This window comes from Saccopteryx leptura, unplaced genomic scaffold, assembly GCF_036850995.1.
Source record: "Saccopteryx leptura isolate mSacLep1 unplaced genomic scaffold, mSacLep1_pri_phased_curated manual_scaffold_21, whole genome shotgun sequence".
In the NCBI taxonomy this organism is placed as follows: domain Eukaryota; kingdom Metazoa; phylum Chordata; class Mammalia; order Chiroptera; family Emballonuridae; genus Saccopteryx; species Saccopteryx leptura.
The window spans coordinates 1,921,007-1,938,348 of NW_027095703.1; the positions used below are offsets into that span (position 1 = coordinate 1,921,007).

General features: G+C 46.5%; 1 long non-coding RNA gene across 1 annotated transcript in view; it reads left to right on the forward strand.

Moving 5' to 3' along the window:
• Window positions 1-17,342, forward strand: part of LOC136386916 (uncharacterized) — a 478,497-nt gene that overhangs the window by 424,002 nt on the left and 37,153 nt on the right. The window lies entirely within an intron of this gene.

The following is a 17,342-nucleotide window of genomic DNA, read 5'->3' on the forward strand; positions in this document are numbered from 1 at the left end:
TATTTTCAATTTTGAAATTTCTCATGTCTACAGATTTGTCTTGTATGGTGTCACAACCAACCAGTAATGCCTCCAGCTGCAGGGACTTGTGCGGCACCCGCCATGCACAGAGTCTGGCTCGTGTGGGCCTCAGTTTCCTCCCAATACACTCAGAATTTAGGAGCATCATCCCTACCCTAAAACCACATCAAAACCTCCTTGGCTTGATGTAAGGCAAAGCCTATTTCTATCTCTTGAGCACAAACTGTGCACCTGAGGTCCATTCCATAGCCACTGCCTGGGGGTCTGATCATCTGAGGAAAGCACTGGGAAGGCTGTAATCCCGGCCACCTATGCATTTGAGAGTCTTCATGTTTGCACTGTGCACTTAAACTCCTGGCTCACTGATTAATACTGAGATGCATGTGACCCAAATACTAATGGTGTTCTTCCAGAGAAAAGAAATGAATGCAGCCACTAGTACCAAATTCTTGTCTTTGTGGTCTTCTACTGATTATTAACTAAATGTGGGAATATTTCCATACACTTAATGTATGTATTTATTAACCCTCACTACCTATTAAGCCTCCATTGCAGCTGTTGAGGCAACACCTTTCACTTGGTAGCCAAATAGCCAGAGCTGTGTGCTCCGTCACTGGAATGCAGCACAGACAAGACAGAAGTACTAACATTTGGAGCACCAAGCAGTATGTTTTTGGCCTTAGCATATCACCTCAGCAGGCTGTGAAAATATCTCATTTCCTGTATCTGGGTAACCTTTGAATCTAGCTCTGATACCCAAGAGCGTCCCCGAATGCCAAGGGTGCAGGGCTCGACTGCTGAACAGGACACAAGCTTGTCAACCATCGCATGCATTCATGGCTTGAGGAAGAATTAAAAGTGTTTTCTTTTTCTCTCTCTCTTTATTCTTTGTCTCTGACAACCTTCCTCCTTGCCTCTTACTCATTCATCCTGCCAGATCCCTTAACCTTGTTAACAACCTATTCATTTTAAAATTCACCCACTCAAGGAAGCCAATGAAAATCAGGACCCTCATACTCTCAGTTTCTGCTGTCTCCTGCCCCACATGGAACAGACGGTTTTCTTAACCTGTCCCATGCCATGTCATGTCTGACTCAAAGATGACCATTCACAAGTGTTGCCTCCTAATACACAAAGATTAATCCCCCAAACAAGGTCATATAGTAGATCTAAGAATGGTGGCATGAGTCAAAAAGCAATATCTAGTTTCAGACCAATAACAAGATTACCCTTTAAAATGATAACATGTACCACTCATCCAGTGATTAGGGCTGTGAATGAATTGGTTTTGTTTTTTGTATTTTGGTATTGTGGTTTATTTTGTTTTTTTTTTTTGTTGTTGTTGTTGTTGTGTTTTGGTTTTTTGAGAACCCAAATCAGGGTACATAAGTGTGGCCTTTTTTGGAAAATAGTAGTGAGTCCCCAGACACTGGCCTCTAAGCCTTCCCTTTCCTCAGGAAATAGTAGCATGGCACCAGGACTCCTAAATTTCAGTAAAGGTCCACTTAAGTTTTTTTTTTTTTTTTTTTTTGTATTTTTCTGAAGCTGGAAACGGAGAGAGACAGTTAGACTCCTGCATGTGCCCGAGCGGGATCCACCCAGCACGCCCACCAGGGGGCGACGCTCTGCCCCTCCGGGGCATCGCTCTTTTGTGACCAGAGCCACTCTAGCGCCTGGGGCAGAGGCCAAGGAACCATCCGCAGCGCCCGGGCCATCTTTGCCCCAGTGGAGCCTCGCTGAGGGAGGGGAAGAGAGAGACAGAGAGGAAGGAGAGGGGACGGGTAGAGAGGCAGATGGGCGCCTCTCCTGTGTGCCCTGGCCGGGAATCGAACCCGGGACTTCTGCACGCCAGGCCGACGCTCTACCACTGAGCCAACCGGCCAGGGCCACTTAAGTTTTGACAAGTTAATTTCCAGCCCCATGTCACAGCTCATGAAAATACATTTGGTCTGTCAGCATCAGCATATTTTCTTACTGCACCAAAGCCTTTCCTTAAGAAGAGCTCTTCCTTGGCCTCTAGTCTGTCAATTATTACCTATTTCACCAGTATCAGGAACCAGGGACACATTTCAACACGAAGGAGCTTCAGCAAGTCTCTCTATGTGCGTTAGGATTGCACCACGATCATTGGGACACTCTTTAGAGTTCAGTTTTTTTTTCAATATCCTGACTGCTCTGTAAAGAAGATTTCTATATACGCACACAGATTTATTCTCTCCTTCTTCTTCCTCTTCTTTTATTTATGTATTTATTTGTTTGTTTCTTTGTTTATTTATTTTACCACCACAAGTGACATTCTCTGAAGACAACAAATCACATACAGGCTACAGAAGTCCCATAAGCAAGTCTAAAGATACAAATTTGAATTTCTGTGTAGAAGACAACAGAGTTGGTATGTGCTGATCCAGTCAGACAGTTAAAGGACAGAACAACTGGAAGAGTACCCACTTCTTCTTCTCTCAGTTTCTCATAGACTGAGCTGTACTACAGAGCGAAATACTAAACCTACTCCACTTTGTTACATTGCCTCTCAGCACAAATTTTCCCTTAATGGGGACGTGACACCCAGGATAAGACCGTGATGGCTCCTGGGCACAGAAAGACCTGACTGAGGTGGTGACAGAGAGTCTGCAATTTCAGATCCAAACAAGAATGCATGAACTGAGCCTCCTAGAAGCATTTCATGCACAAGCAACACAGAGGATCATATACCATCAACTCTCTAAACGCTGTTTTTCTTTAAACTGGTTCGTACTAAGGAGCCACATCCCTAGACTTACCCCTGTTTTCCCCAGAATTAAAATTCCTTTCTTCTTCATGCTTTTGTTTGTTTTATTCCCTTTGGTCGGCCAAAACCTGCTTGTCCCTAAGAACAAGTATTTACTATGCTGATGTAAAGACACTATGGCTGCTAAAATGTCTGCTGTATTTTAAGGGCAACATGTGTGGCCTGCTCTGTATCCTGTGTGCCAGTGCCATTGTACCTGGGACAGAAGAGGAATCTTGTAGGAGATAGCCTGAAAACTGTGTACCATGAGGGATGTGCCATCCTCACATTGACCACAATGATGGGTTCCTCCAATCAGCCACTCACTGGTGAAGCATCCTTCTAATTCCTGTCCAATTTCTAGGGAAATTCCTAATACATGTTGTGAGTCTCATTTTCTTTCCCATTCCTTAGGGGCAGAATTACAGAGAAACAGACTCCCGCATGATCCCTGGCTGAGATCCACCCAGCAAGCCCCCTATAGGGCACGATGCTGTGCCAATCAGTGGCCGCTGCTGTGCAGCTCAGCAACTGAGGTATTTCATTGCCTGAAGCGATGCCATGGAGACATAGTCACGCCTCAGGGACAAGTCACTCCAATCACACCTTTCAAGTCGTCCGGAATAGTAGAGAGAGAGGAGGTGGGGATGAGACTGACAGAATTGAGGGTAGGGCTCCAGAACCTAATGGACGTGTCTCCTGTGCGTCCTGACCCCAAATCAAACCTTGGACTGCCACACGCCAGCTGACTCTCTACTGATGAACCAATACACCGGGGCCTGTGTCTATCTTTAGATTCGATGCCTGGCAGGTTGAGAACCCCGAGGAAAGAACAGCTGCTGCTGTTCGTGGTACGCTGCCAAACAGTATCTCTGGAGACTGGCACGCTCCCATTAGAGTATTTATCAAATGGTTGTAATGCTGGTGTGTTTTTTACCCATTCGGGCATTCACCATTTAGAGGTCTGGTGGCAAAATCCTTAAGTCTTTCCAAAAAACAAAGTCAGGTCCATAGTCTGAGAAGAGCAGCTCTGCATAACCTCACTGTGAGAATGAGTGTGTGTATTTGTTGTGTGAAAGTGTCAGGGAGGACTCTGGTTTTATAACATGTCCCTGGCTTTTACGCCTCCACCAGGGACATACGTACAATGCGGGTTGTTATCATTACCACGTTCCAATAAGTCTCAGCTCCTATCCCACCGCCACTACATGGTCTGCCTCCACCGCCTTCCTCCATGTGAATCTAAACCCCAGCCATCAGGGATTGTTTCTCTCCACCGAGGGGATGAAGGACATTTATTCCAACCGTAAAATGTACCTTCATGCTTCTACCCAGGTTTCTACTGTTACTGTGGCTGCACAGGGCCAGCAAGGAGGACATCTTCTCCTGTGATCCCAGGGCTTAACATACTCCTGTCTTCTAGCCTACGGGCTCAAGCACCCAGGGACTGGGAATTCCCAGGTAGCCAACAGGAAAACTCTCACAGACTTGCACCAAACCCATACACACAAAACACACACAGACACAGAGTTGATTTGCTTTATTTCTCTTTTCATCTTGTTCTGGGATCTTCAAATTGCCCTTCTTGGAATGCTTTTGCACTGCTGCCGCATTCACTCGTTGCCTGCGTAGGAGGAAGATGGTTGCCTGAGAACACCGTTTTATCTGAGCAAGGTCCTTACATGCACTGCTACTGAAGTGCATGTAAAGGAGGATGATCTCTAATACTCATGGTATCCTCTGACAGCTAGGCCTGAACACAGCACACTCACTGTTATATCTTCCTTGAAAGGGATTATTATGTTGTCTTTACTATCAACTCGCAGCTCTTCCAGAAAGAACCAGTTTCACTGGTATACCTGACAACTCTTTAATTGCCTCCAAACCTTTATCTCCTGACCACTGTTCCCAGGATGGCCGTGGAAAACAATGGAGGTCCATAAAAACCTCAAACACGACGGTGATGCTCCAGAGAGGATAGCGAAGGCACGCAGGGTTAGCCTTCACATCACAATGGTGCCAAGACCTTTGTGCACAGGGTGCAAGGAAGAACATTATGCCAGTCAGTAATGGCAGGGTGACGGACAGCCCTGAGGACGTGATGTGTCCTAGTTGGGAGGTCAGACCCTAGGACTCAGTGAGTGAGCTTTCATGGTGAATGACTTTGGACAAGCTGACACCTTCAACTTCCTAAAGGTGCCCTAGCCACCACCTAATTTGCATAACCGTTATCCAGACTCACTGAGTAAGCCTGATACCTTTGAGACATGGTGGCACATGTGGCGTTCCCCAAATTTAGTGTGAAAGAAACATGCCAGCTACCTGGCAAAGCACTACTGTGGGCCCTTCTGGGTTCTCCTCACCTCTCCTCTGCTCCAATCTCTGTCCTAGTGCAGTGGTCATCTGGTAGTACCTCAGCGGATTGGGCCACAGGTCCTTACTGATTATCTGGTGAAGGACACAGGGAAGGTCAGGAGAGCCAGGGGTCTGACTGCAATCCCATGCGGCCGTGCAACACACCAAGGTCTTCCCTGGCCTTACCACTGAAGCCCCACCTCAGCAATCCAGCCAGATCCTGGCGAGTTGTGGTCAGACAGACAGTGGAAGAAGTTTAGATCGCTGTTGTGGTGCCTGAGGAAGCAGACCTCTCGTGCGTAATGCTCTTTCCACTCCACGGGTGTGGTATGAAGGGCCTTGTATCCTGCAGGAGGACAAAGGGTGAGAAGGGGACTTGTCACTTTTATCGAATCACCACTTTCCACCACTCACGCAGGGAACTATCTATTACCGCTGATGGTAACGAGATACTCCTTCACAATCACATCATTGTAGAAGTAAGGGTTCCTGCGAAAGAACAGCATAATCTTGCACCAATCACTGACTTCCTCCACCTGCAAGGAAAAGCAGATGAGGAAGGTCAAATCTCTGTCCAGGACACCTGCGGTTTTCTGTCTTCAGGGATCGCTCATTTCGGCAACTTCTCTCCCTCCCCAGGCTCACCTTCACGTCTGTCATGTGACTGAGCACGTCTTGATCTTCCTCAGTGATCATAGCTGACAACATCGGGTGGTGGAAAAACTGTTTTATGTCAAGGAACCTGAAGGCAGTGTGCTGGAGATCACATGGCAAAAATAGGGAGCGGGTCTGGAGAACAGCCTGGCAAGGCCTGTCCACACTTGCTGCCTCCCATGCCTTCTCCACAGATGCAATAAGGTCCTGGAGGCCTTTGTGTTCCCAGGTGTCTGCCCTTACACAGGCAGGCTCTTTTTCCTGGCAGATGCTGATCTCCCCCCACTCCGAGAGTGTGATAATGGACAAGATTTGCATAATTCTGCACATCACCCAATCCTGCCTTTCTTGGTTTGCAAGATCGGGCCCCTCACAAAGCCTCTCCTGTAGCTTCAGTCCAGGATGTGCCTGCGCGACATATACCCATGTGCAGTGAACCACCGCTGAATTATGTGTGAGTCTGCTTATGGAAACCTGGTGTTGGGATTTAGTGTTTCCTGTGGACCAAGTATGTCCCCAATGTTTGGACCACACAAGGATCTCTAAACTGAGCTCCTTCCCAATAAACCTGTCTGGTTTCTTTCATGTGTAGGTTTTCTGAGTTTGGTTTTGCAGGCAGTTGGTTTGTTGGTTTTCCTTTCTCCTTTTACAGCTGTGCTGATCTTTTCCCCCCGGGAACTAGCTCAGCCACACTGTGGTCTCTCCATTATACCATGAAGGATACAACTGTGGACCAGAATCCACGGATGTGCTGAATATACTTGCTTCGGAGTTGCAGATACGGCTTTTTCCTCTGACAGGCCCTGTGCTTGAGCTGAGAGAAGGCCCTGAGGGCTTGCTCATTCAAGGGCTCCATCTCTAACTGAAGGACCTCTAGAACCTTTAGTGGGGACCAGGTGCTCTGCCCATTATTTCCTGGCTCTGCCTGCTCCTCAGCCACTGGCTTCTCCTCTGGACGCATCAGATCAGCCTCTGCCTCTGCCTCCAAATTCCCTCCACCCTCCAGAACCTGGGTAAATTCCTCCTCCTCCAGGACACCATGCTCACCAACAAACAACTCCCCCTGCATCACCTCTTCATATTCCACAGTTCGCTGCCTCTCTCCACCCTGCGGGACCTCACGTTCTCCCTCCTCCAACAACGGCTCTTCAGCCAGCACCTCTTCCTGCCTCCCCAGCTCCAGATCGAGCCAAACGTTCTTCCCTCCTGCTGACATGCCATGCAAGGACACCACCTGCACCGTGGGCATCAGGTGCTCGCCCTCCACCACACACTGCTCCCTGACCACCGAGTTCCCCTCAACACCTTCCTCTCCTTCTCTGCCATCCTGCCGGTCAGGCTCCTGGTGGACCTCATGCTGCTGAGGCTGCTGGGTGTGCTCTTCAGCCACCACGTTCACCTCCTTCCCTACACGCTCATGCATGAGGATCTCCTGCTGCTCTTCCCTCAGCACCACCTCTGCTCTTCCATGCCGGCCATCTCCTTCCTGCACAGGCATCAACGTGAACCCGGCAACACCCTGGCTCATCCCACAGGTTTCAGAACATGGTCACTATGTCCCCCACCACATGGGGTAGCGGCTGTACCCTGACCACCGAACACTGCCTACCGTCACAAAGACCACCAAAGCTGCCTGAGGAGCCTCGCTACCACCAACCCCTGTCGGATTAGCTATGTGGCTCAGACATGGAGCTGGGCGGCTGTCAAGCAGCCTAGAGGTGGAAGCGCACTGACTGCACACACTGCGCAGAGCAAGGAACCAGGCCGCCACAGCCCCAAACCTCCCCCATAAATGGGAGAACGTGCGCAAACACGCACACGCACGCTCGCACGCTTGAACGCACGCACGCACGTGCAAGGGACTGAGTCGCCACCCCAGGCCCGGCGGTATGCGCCAGGACCTACATCAGGAACGCTGCTCGTCACGTCACGCAGACCCTCCAATCACTGAGCACACAGAGGGCGTCACCACCAACAGTCCTAGCCCCCAGCACGCTGTCACTCTTCCCGCCTCCCGCGGTCAGCCAGCCCTATCCACTGCAGCAAGCAAGGCCTCTGACCTTGCGCCTGCAGTTTTACTGTCATCCTCTCCTTCTGCTGCCTGGCCCGAAGAATGCCCGTTGTGTTGCTCTATGGGATACATTTTTTTCTTCTTTTTTTTTTTTTTTCTGAAGCTGGAAACAGGGAGAGACAGTCAGACAGACTCCTGCATGCACCCGACCAGGATCCACCCTGCACGCCCACCAGGGGCAACGCTCTGCCCACCAGGGGGCGTCGCTCTGGCGCGAACAGAGCCACTCTAGCGCCTGGGGCAGAGGCCAAGGAGCCATCCCCAGCGCCCGGGCCATCTTTGCTCCAATGGAGCCCTGGCTGCGGGAGGGGAAGAGAGAGACAGAGAGGAAGGAAGGGGGGATGGAGAAGCAAATGGGCGCTTCTCCTATGTGCCCTGGCTGGGAATCAAACCCGGGTCCCCCGCACGCCAGGCCGACGCTCTACCGCTGAGCGAACCGGCCAGGGCCTGGGATACATTTCTTAGTGTGATCTACAGTGACATAGGTAGGGACGATCCTGGTAAAATAGACACGGTGAAAGGACCTGGCCTCACGTGCTATTCCAGGAAAAGGGATCATTGAGCTCCAAGCTAGAGACATTGGGCACGCGGGAACACTGGGGAGGCTGGGTACAAGAGGAGAATGGGCTTCAGGAGGAGGCCCAGAGATGAGTTAGACCCAGCACACATAGTGTTAGGTCCACTCATCACCAGATTCCTGGGTCTTGAGCAGTGTGTTTCTGTGTCCATGTCACATCTGCTCCGGCCCAGCTTCCTGTGGCTGTCTCCCCCTTCTTTCTATCATTTAAGACTTGCTTTGCACTATGGTAGGAAATTGGGACCTGGCGGATGGCATGTGCCACCGAGCGTCCATGGATAGTGGCCAGGAAAAGTCTAGGGTCCCTTCAGCCTGGATGCTCGGAACACCCTGGCTTAAGTACCTACTAAAAGGCAAGAGGAAAAACAAAACCTGGCTGTGGCTAGCGGTCCAGCCTTTTCCCTCCCAGCCTGCTCGGGGAAGCCCTGCTGCCTGTACTCTGAGGCCCACTGTACTTCCCTACTTCCTCTGCACGCCACTGGCCACATCCAGGTCTCTCCGCCCCGGAGCCTTAGTGCTTCCTGCAGCTCATCGCAGCTCTTGGGAGCGGTGAGGGACTCGTGACCACAGGAAAGTGAGGGATTCCTGTGTTAGGATGGCATCCAGGCCAGCGCCTAAGGAGTTCGAACGCACAGAGCTATACTCTGGCCTGCCCACAGGGACTACATGCCAATTTAGCCATTGCATTTCTCTCAGGCTTCCTCAGATCCTAAGGGAGGGGGCAGGAAGTGATGTGTTGCATCCGTGTATAGGGACCCATGGTAACTGGTGCTCCTTGGCACACGAATTCCCTTTTGTCCTTTAGGAACGCATGGGTGGGGAGGCAGGACATCAAAGCAGCCGAGATCCGAGCCGTGGTCCCGCAGTGTGGGCTGACAGGGAGGGATAAACTGCTTGGGGCGCTGGTGTGGGCGTGGCGATGGTGGTTTAGGGACTCCACACGCGGTGAGCAACTCCTTTGGGGCGGCCCGGTGTACCGGCTCTGAGGCGCAGGTTGGTTTTCTGCTGTCACCTTGCCCTGGACTGCAGTGGACTGTGGGACGCGAGGCGGGAACCGCGGCGGTTTTGTTTGCTCGCGGTGCTCTTCGTTGTGGCGCACTTGAGGTTAAGGAAAGCAAACTGCATTTGAGGAGCAAGGGGACTCTGGAATTCAGCCATCGTCCTTACAGCAGCTATCCGATCTAAGCCGGCCCGCTGTGTCCCAGATGTCTAGGAGAAATGCAGCCTCGTTTCCTGAGGTCGGCGCTCCTTTTGCTCTACAGCTGACACAGTCAAGTAAGGCTTCAAGCGGGAGCTTTTGTGCGATGCTTCCCTTGAACTTGGAAATACTGCGCACTGAAATTTGATTCTTTGGGTATTGACTTGTTGTTTTTCATTCAGTGTGTCCATGTTGCAGCATTGACAGCGCACGGGTGGCCTGGGCAGCTGTTGGTAGAAGGCTTCGGTGGAAAGACCAACGAAAAGAGTCTGGAAGCAACATTTGGCAAGTTTGGTTCCGGAATGGAATGGAAGGCGACTCTCGCAACCAACGTGCCGGTCTGCTGCTGTAGCATCCACCGGGTAAGAGAACAAACGTCAGAGACTTTCAGGAGGTAAGATGTTACTTTATTGGCCAGTTTAACCTGCGCAGGGGCCAACTCCCGAGATGTCCGGAGACACCGTGCCCACAAGGAGCTGCAAATGGGAGCCGCGCCTGGAGCTTACAGCCAGGCCCTTATATATCCTAAATGAGCAAGCATAGGACAGAAGCAGATGTGGCAGTTTAGCTATTGGCTAGGGAGTTCACACGCAGCATAGCAACAGGGGCCAGCATAGCAACAGGGGCCAGTTTTAGCTTAGTGGCGAATTTCAAACCTAAACTTCTGATAAGGGTCTCTGACCTTCTTTGTTCCCAGCCTCACAGGAGCCATATCAGCACTTACTGTTCCTGCAATAGTTACACTCTTTGGCAGCCCCAGTACTCCCTGAATCTAACACTGCCAAACACAGATGCGAAACGGGTAGGAAGGTCAGCTAAATTACAGTTCGTGTTATGTTCTGGGAACCAGTGTTCTGTTGCAAAAGCACTCACAGCGATGGGTGCAGCGTGCCTCTCGGTAATGAGGTAGTGAGAGGGTCAGAGAAGAAACTCTACTGGCCACGATATGGAGCAAGTGGGGCCTGAGATGGGGTAGGACAGTGTAACTGGAGAGTGGACCTCAGAGTCTTAGGAATGTAAGGAAGAGGTAAAAGGTTGTGTGTTTTGTGGACTATTATCAACTTTCACAGGGTTGATAATACACTGTGTCCTTTGTAGCAAAGTAAGAGGCTGTGTGAGATATGCTCAAGGGACTGAAGGTTTTTCAGTTAACATTTGAGGAAACCTTAAATTGAAATTTTTAATTATAATTCTTTTAAGCAAAGGACTGAGACATGAGCAAGTCCACAGGCTTTGCTTTTCCTACTTTGGGGAGGCTGGAAGAAGCTAGGGATGCTGCCAAACAAAGGAAGGGAAAAGTAAGTAGTCTTTGGAAAGTGTTCTAGCTCTGTACCTCAATGAGTAGTATTTCTACACAGGTTTTGTGTTTCTACACTGGACAGGTTGAGAATCTTGTCTGAACCAACAGTAGTTATCATTCAGTCTTTTCTTTATCTTATGAATACCAGAGAGAATGAATGAAGGACTTTGAAACGTCATTACCATCAGGACCCATTAGAGTCAACACTCTCCAGCTCAGCATCTGAGTAGAAATGTCCACAGGCTTTCCAAAAGGGCTTTCAAATTTGGAATAGGCCCCCGCAGAGGAGAAGACTGCACGAATATGGTTGGTGTTACCCAAGAGCTACAGCGAGAGCTGAGCATAAGATAGCACACAAAGGCGAGTAGGGAAGGATTACTTCTCATTGTGCCTGGGGGAAAGGTCTTGAAAAGGTCTCTATTTGAGGAGACATTTGACATTGAAAGAGAAGTTCAGTTCTTGAAGAAAGGAAATGACCTCAGTTAACACTGGCCGACTACTGTACATAACTGACTTAGCTCTCCTTATCCTTGGTCTCCGTTCTTATAAATGTTGTTGTCCTGTAACCAGAGTGACTGGTACAAAGTGTGTCCATGATGACTGACTTCAGCGTACTGTTTGTGAGTTTCTTTTGGTTCAGTCCCTAGTCCTCTTGAAGGAAGAGTATCTGATAACCTTGTCAGTATGTGTGTTGTCTCCTCCATCCTTTAACATTTCAGTGGTTTTTAACCATTTTTTTTTACAGAGACAGAGAGAGAGTCACAGAGAGTGATAGATAGGGACAGACAGAGAAGAACAGAGAGAGATGAGAAGCATTAATCATTAGTTTTTTGTTGTGGCACTTTAGTTGTTTATTGATTGAGTTCTCATATGTGCCTTGACCATGGGGTTACAGCAGAGTGAGTAAGCCCTTGCTGGAACCAGCCACATTGGGTGCAAGCTGGTGAGCTCTGCTCAAACCACATGAGCCCGGGCTCAGGGCGACCTCAGGGATCTCGAACTTGAGTCCTCTGCATCCCAGTCCAAACGCCCTATCCACTGCGCCACCGCCTGGTCAGGCTCAGTGACTCTTAAATAAGAGAAACTCAGCATGGACTCTTTTATGGTTATGTTTAATTTTACAGATAACCCCGATATGGGCTGTTTTTATTGTTTTCTGTGATAGTCTCATTATTTCATTCTGTAATTTGAAGCTTTCGTCGTCTTCGGTTTTGTGCAGTCATTCTTCTGTGTGACAGCCTCACAGGAAACAATTAAAATGTCTCCATCATAAGCTGGGTGGTACAGTGGCTCAAGGCGCTTTTCACCTTCTTGTGTAGGTAATATATTTGGGTACTCAGGATGCCGTATATTAGGTTCTTCTTTGATAAATAACCTCCCATATCTTTTAACAGCAGCACTGGAGGTCAGTTTTGGGCACATGGGTCTTTGGCATGCGGCAGGCAATCGATAGGCATTGATGCTTGCACATGACCTTCCTGTTTTCCGGTTCTGTAGTAACTGAAGGATGGGCTTGGTTTGGTACTTTGCGTTGGGTGTAGAAAGCAGTGGGGCTTAGCAAAACTACATCATGGTCATGGCTTTTATGCGAGTTTCTAAGCAGAGGAAAAATGTAGTTTGTGAAGATAGCCTTGCTATGTTGCCGCCTTCAACAGATATATAATTGAGTACTTGTTCTGTGCGTAGCAATGGCATAGCCGCTGGGGCATGTTTCAGAGGTGGACAAGGTCTCTATTTTCTTAGGTCCTCTTTTCTGTGGTGAGGATAATAAAGGTACAACATAAGATAAAGAAATGTAATGATGCTCCAATAGGGCAACACACAGGGGCTAATGTACACAGAGGTTGTAGGAGGAGTAGGCAGACGATGATATTCTTGGATAACATCATGGGACTGTTGAGTGTCAGGAAGGATGCAGTGGTGCATAAATATGGTTGGAAAAAATAGAGCCAGACACAGCAGAGGGCCCCTAGAAGTAGAAACTGGCTCTTGCGCTGTTTATATCCGGTCACATCCCTTGGTGCCATTAACCTTGGTGGAAGTTGTGAAGACAGCCTCCCGTACTGTATTAGTATAGAATGGGCGAGGACCTGTATTTGGACCAATTACTGTGACCTGACCTATGTGCACACCACTGGTTCTGACTACAGTAACAGGAAAAGCATTGTGAAGTTACGGGTGGTTAAGAAACATAATCATCATTATACTCAAATTACAATATGTCAGAGACCTTTCTCAGGGTCATGTTTTAATCTAACCAATCATTATGGAAGGATCCTCTTTAAAGATGGAGAAAACCCTCAGCCTTTTCATAGAGCTACAATAAATACAGCACTGCAATCCCTGTGGGAATTTTTATTTCCTTTCAGTTAAACAGAGCAAAAATAAGAAGTGTTGCGACTACAAATAAAGTAACCATGACTTGGAGTTGTAAGAATTTATTTTCTAAACAGTACACATTTTGTATGTTTTGTGCTTTGAAGAAATTTTTTAATTGAAGCAATGCCAAAAGGAAGTAGATTATCCCTTCTAGAAAGCAATGCTATTATGTATGGGCATCCACTCACATGTACATGCATATGTCTGTGCTAGATGACTTATTGGAAGGCCATTAATTGATAATTGCTCTGAAATTTGGCACGATGCAGGATACAGTCAGTTTGGATAAAACCTGTGTTCAGACCTGTTAATCTGCTCTTGACCTAGCTATCAGATGCCATAAAACTAGGGTGTGTAAAATTAGTTTTCTTAGTGACATTTTACGTAGTATTACTGATATTAAGTTTATATTTATATAAACTTAATCTTTTAAGACTTGGGTGGAAAAACCATTCATGTTCAGGAAGTCAACAGACTGTGTTTTGAGAGTGGTGGTAAGCGGAATGTGCCAAGTTGTTCAAGAAACAGAGTTCAAATGAGAGGTCCAAGATGTGATGGAGCACGTAGGTGTCCCTCAGGTGGAGTTCGTCTCCTAACGACTTAAGTGTAAGGATCAACAACCTGATGAGCTACAGTAGTTGCTTAGAGCATTATCCTGCTGTATTAAGGTGTGAATTTCATTCAGTTCCTGCTCAGGGCACATACAACATTGAAGCATTGAATGGCCGAAGAAGTGGGTCAAGGAATCGCAGTTTGTCTCCCATAGGTAGGTGGGTAGAGAGGTACACAGCTAGATAGAGAGAGATATAAAGATATCAATATAGATACAGAGATAGAGATATATATCTTTGTCTTCCTCTACGTTTCTCTTCTGCTCTGCTGTGCTAAAAATCTTTCCTCTAAGTGATGAAACAATAGAAGTGAGAAGCAATAAGTTTGAATGTAAAAATACTTCCATTGTTACTTTTATATTTCATAAGCAAAATAAAGTGAGATTTACTAGGTTAGGAATTAACGTTGACAATCAGAATGAATTGTACATGCTATAGAATTAGAATAGTTATCAAGATTAGTGAAATAGCTTATGTGCAAATGGTCATAATGACTTTGCACAAAATTGACAAAGTCAAAGCTGAGTTTTGTCTCTTCTACCATCCTTACCCGTTGCCTGTTTTGACTTGGACAGTTTTACAAAACTAACATATTTTGACCCTATGTTGGGATTTTCCACTTTGTCTCCAAGAAGTATATGTGATTTTAAAATGGTGATTTACGGATTGTGAACTATTAGAACACACGTACTTATATCTTCTAAAAAGAAACTTCTTTCTCTGTAAAATACTGGGGGAATTTTGGTCAATACAGCCCAAGAAAAATCACTTGTGAGACCCACTGTTGGAAATTAAGTCTCTGTAGTTTAGCATTGTCCTTGAAGGTTTTGTTCTTGGTGTATGCATGTGCTGTCCAATGTGTATTCTTATTTTTTGATATGAGGGTTTTCTATCCTGATTTGTAAGGATAGGACTTTGTTGTTGGGAGAACACAGAACAGAAATATTTTTTTAAATACCTTTTATTAGTGCACATAGCCTTAGACAAATGCCCGAAGCTGTCCCTGACTGGGAAAAGGGCTAAGAGTCATGCCTTCATAGGATGTGTGTAATTTTCTGTTCCATGTGGCGGAGGGAAAGGAATTAATGGTACAGATACGTATAAAGTATTCCTGGGATATGTTTTCTTTCTGTTTGTTTTTTACATTCCCGGTTTTCTCCTGGAAGACATAGGGCTCATTTCTTTTCAAAAGGTACCGCATACCAGACAGGAATTTGTTTTCTGTGTGAACTTGCCTCCGAAAAACACATAGATGTAGCTTCTCTTTTTGATTATTAGGTGAGTGAAGTTTTACAAAATGTTAGCTTGAGTGGGAGATGCAGGGTTGACCTGACGTGAAGGTAAATGTCTAGCTCTGATCCTTTCAACTGACGTGGTATTTGGAAAAGCTTAACAGTTTATATTCGGTACAAAAGGGGCATGTTCACTGAATTGCTCCTGGGTCCATAGTGGACGTCTTGAATATAAATGTCTTTCTAGTTGGAAACCTGAAAAGTTCTATTTTATTCCTGGATGTTATTTCTTAAAGACTGCGACTTTGTGCAGGCTCTGGTCCTTCGGTAGACAATCAGGGTTGTCTGAGAAAAGGATCGTAAGGTGGGGTGTTGTTCTCTTCCTCTGTTAGGGTACGCCTTTCTCTGATGCTTGGTCTTTTGAATAGATTTATATCTTACTTTTACCCAACATGATATTTATTTAAAACTCTTTTCTTTGCACCATACTTACATGAACAATGGTTTTTTCTTTTCATTGTTATGCTAATGAATTATTTTTTTGTTGCTTTTATTTCCTATTGCTAGGCAACCTCTTCATTCCTTTCCAGTCTTCTTTTTTTCTCCCCAAAGGAAAATATGGTTTGTATTTTTCCTACAGTCTTCATATCCCTTTACACTTATGAGTCAGTGAATAGTGCTGATGTTATGAAAGGGGACTGTTCAATCATTTCAGATTTCCATGAGAGCTTAACACCTCTCAGTGTATAGCAAAGTATTAGAAATAATAATCCTAAATTAACCATTGAACAGAAGTTGACTCTGTTGAACTAAAAGGGTGTTGTTTTAACATAGATGATGTTGGATACACTCACAATCTCAACGTAAGTTCTTCGAAGGAACCGTGTGCAGTTCAATGGGGTCCATTCTCAAGATGTGGAGAGCCTCCCCTAAAAGCACTGCCCATTCTGATCCCAGGCACAGTATTGCTGGAAATGGAGGATGAGGTAAAGTCTATCCACAGACACGACAACAGGTTCTTGGGGAATAGAAAGTCCTGAAGGTCTTTCCTAAGTCTAACGATTGACTTAAATTGAAGCAACCAAACAGAGAGGGAAGAGTATATGGGCTTAAGTGCTGATCACTGACCTGTTATTGCTTCATGATTAGGAAATGCCTCTGGAGCTTCCTGTGGGAGATGCAGTTTGTAGTTAACTTCCACCGTGGTGAAGGGCATTTGTTGTAAGTCTATGTTTGATTCCGAATCCCTGTTAGTTTTTCAAGCCCCTGGTAGAATCTTTGCTTTGTGGGTTTCATTGGGTTTCAAGATTCAATTCTCAGGTCAGTGGAGATGGAGAAATAATAACAGAAACATGCTATAATATTTATGGTGTCTTCCTTCTGTTGAAAACAGAATGGTGCTTTACTAAGGGTTTCGTTTTCATTTACAATGCGATGGCTGTATCCTCTCTCCCATCATGCGTTCTTAGCAAGAATCTTGAAACTGATTCCCTAACACAAAAGTTATCAGAAGGCTGTCACTTGTGGTTATTCCAATGTTATGTGCGGGGCATTGTTTTTTGTGATGAAAACAGGCAAAAGAATGCAGAAATACATACAAGATATACATTGTGCTTCTGGTAATCATCTCTGTGGGGGGAAATGTATGTAGAGAAATAGTTCTTGATAACTGGCAAATAAGTTATTTTTCTCTGGGCTAAGAAGAGATCAGATTGGATTGAGACAGCATGTTCAAATGAAATGGATGCTTGAAAAGGCCCCACCTGCAGGAGTCAGGCATGTATACCTGCGATGTCATAGCATCACAGTACTGGGGAGTATATGGAAGGCCGGCCTCAGTTAATCGATAAGAGGAGCACCAAAATGGTTCATACTCTTAACAGAATGGCACTTGTTTTCTTATTGTTTCCAAACCTTTAAGTTCTAGAGAACATTGTGGATTCTAAGTACATGGGGGTTCTTATATTCAAACTACACAGAATGTGAGTTGGATGTAGAAATAGATCTAGCTTACCAAACCGAGTTCACATCATGGATACATGATACAGAGTGATAACTTCCCAGTGAAGGGCGTTGGGGGATCAGCTGATATCGGGTATTGGGATTCACCCAATATAAATATTTGTCATTTAGACACAGATATCAATCATTGTGCTGAGAGCACGGGGTAAAGGGAA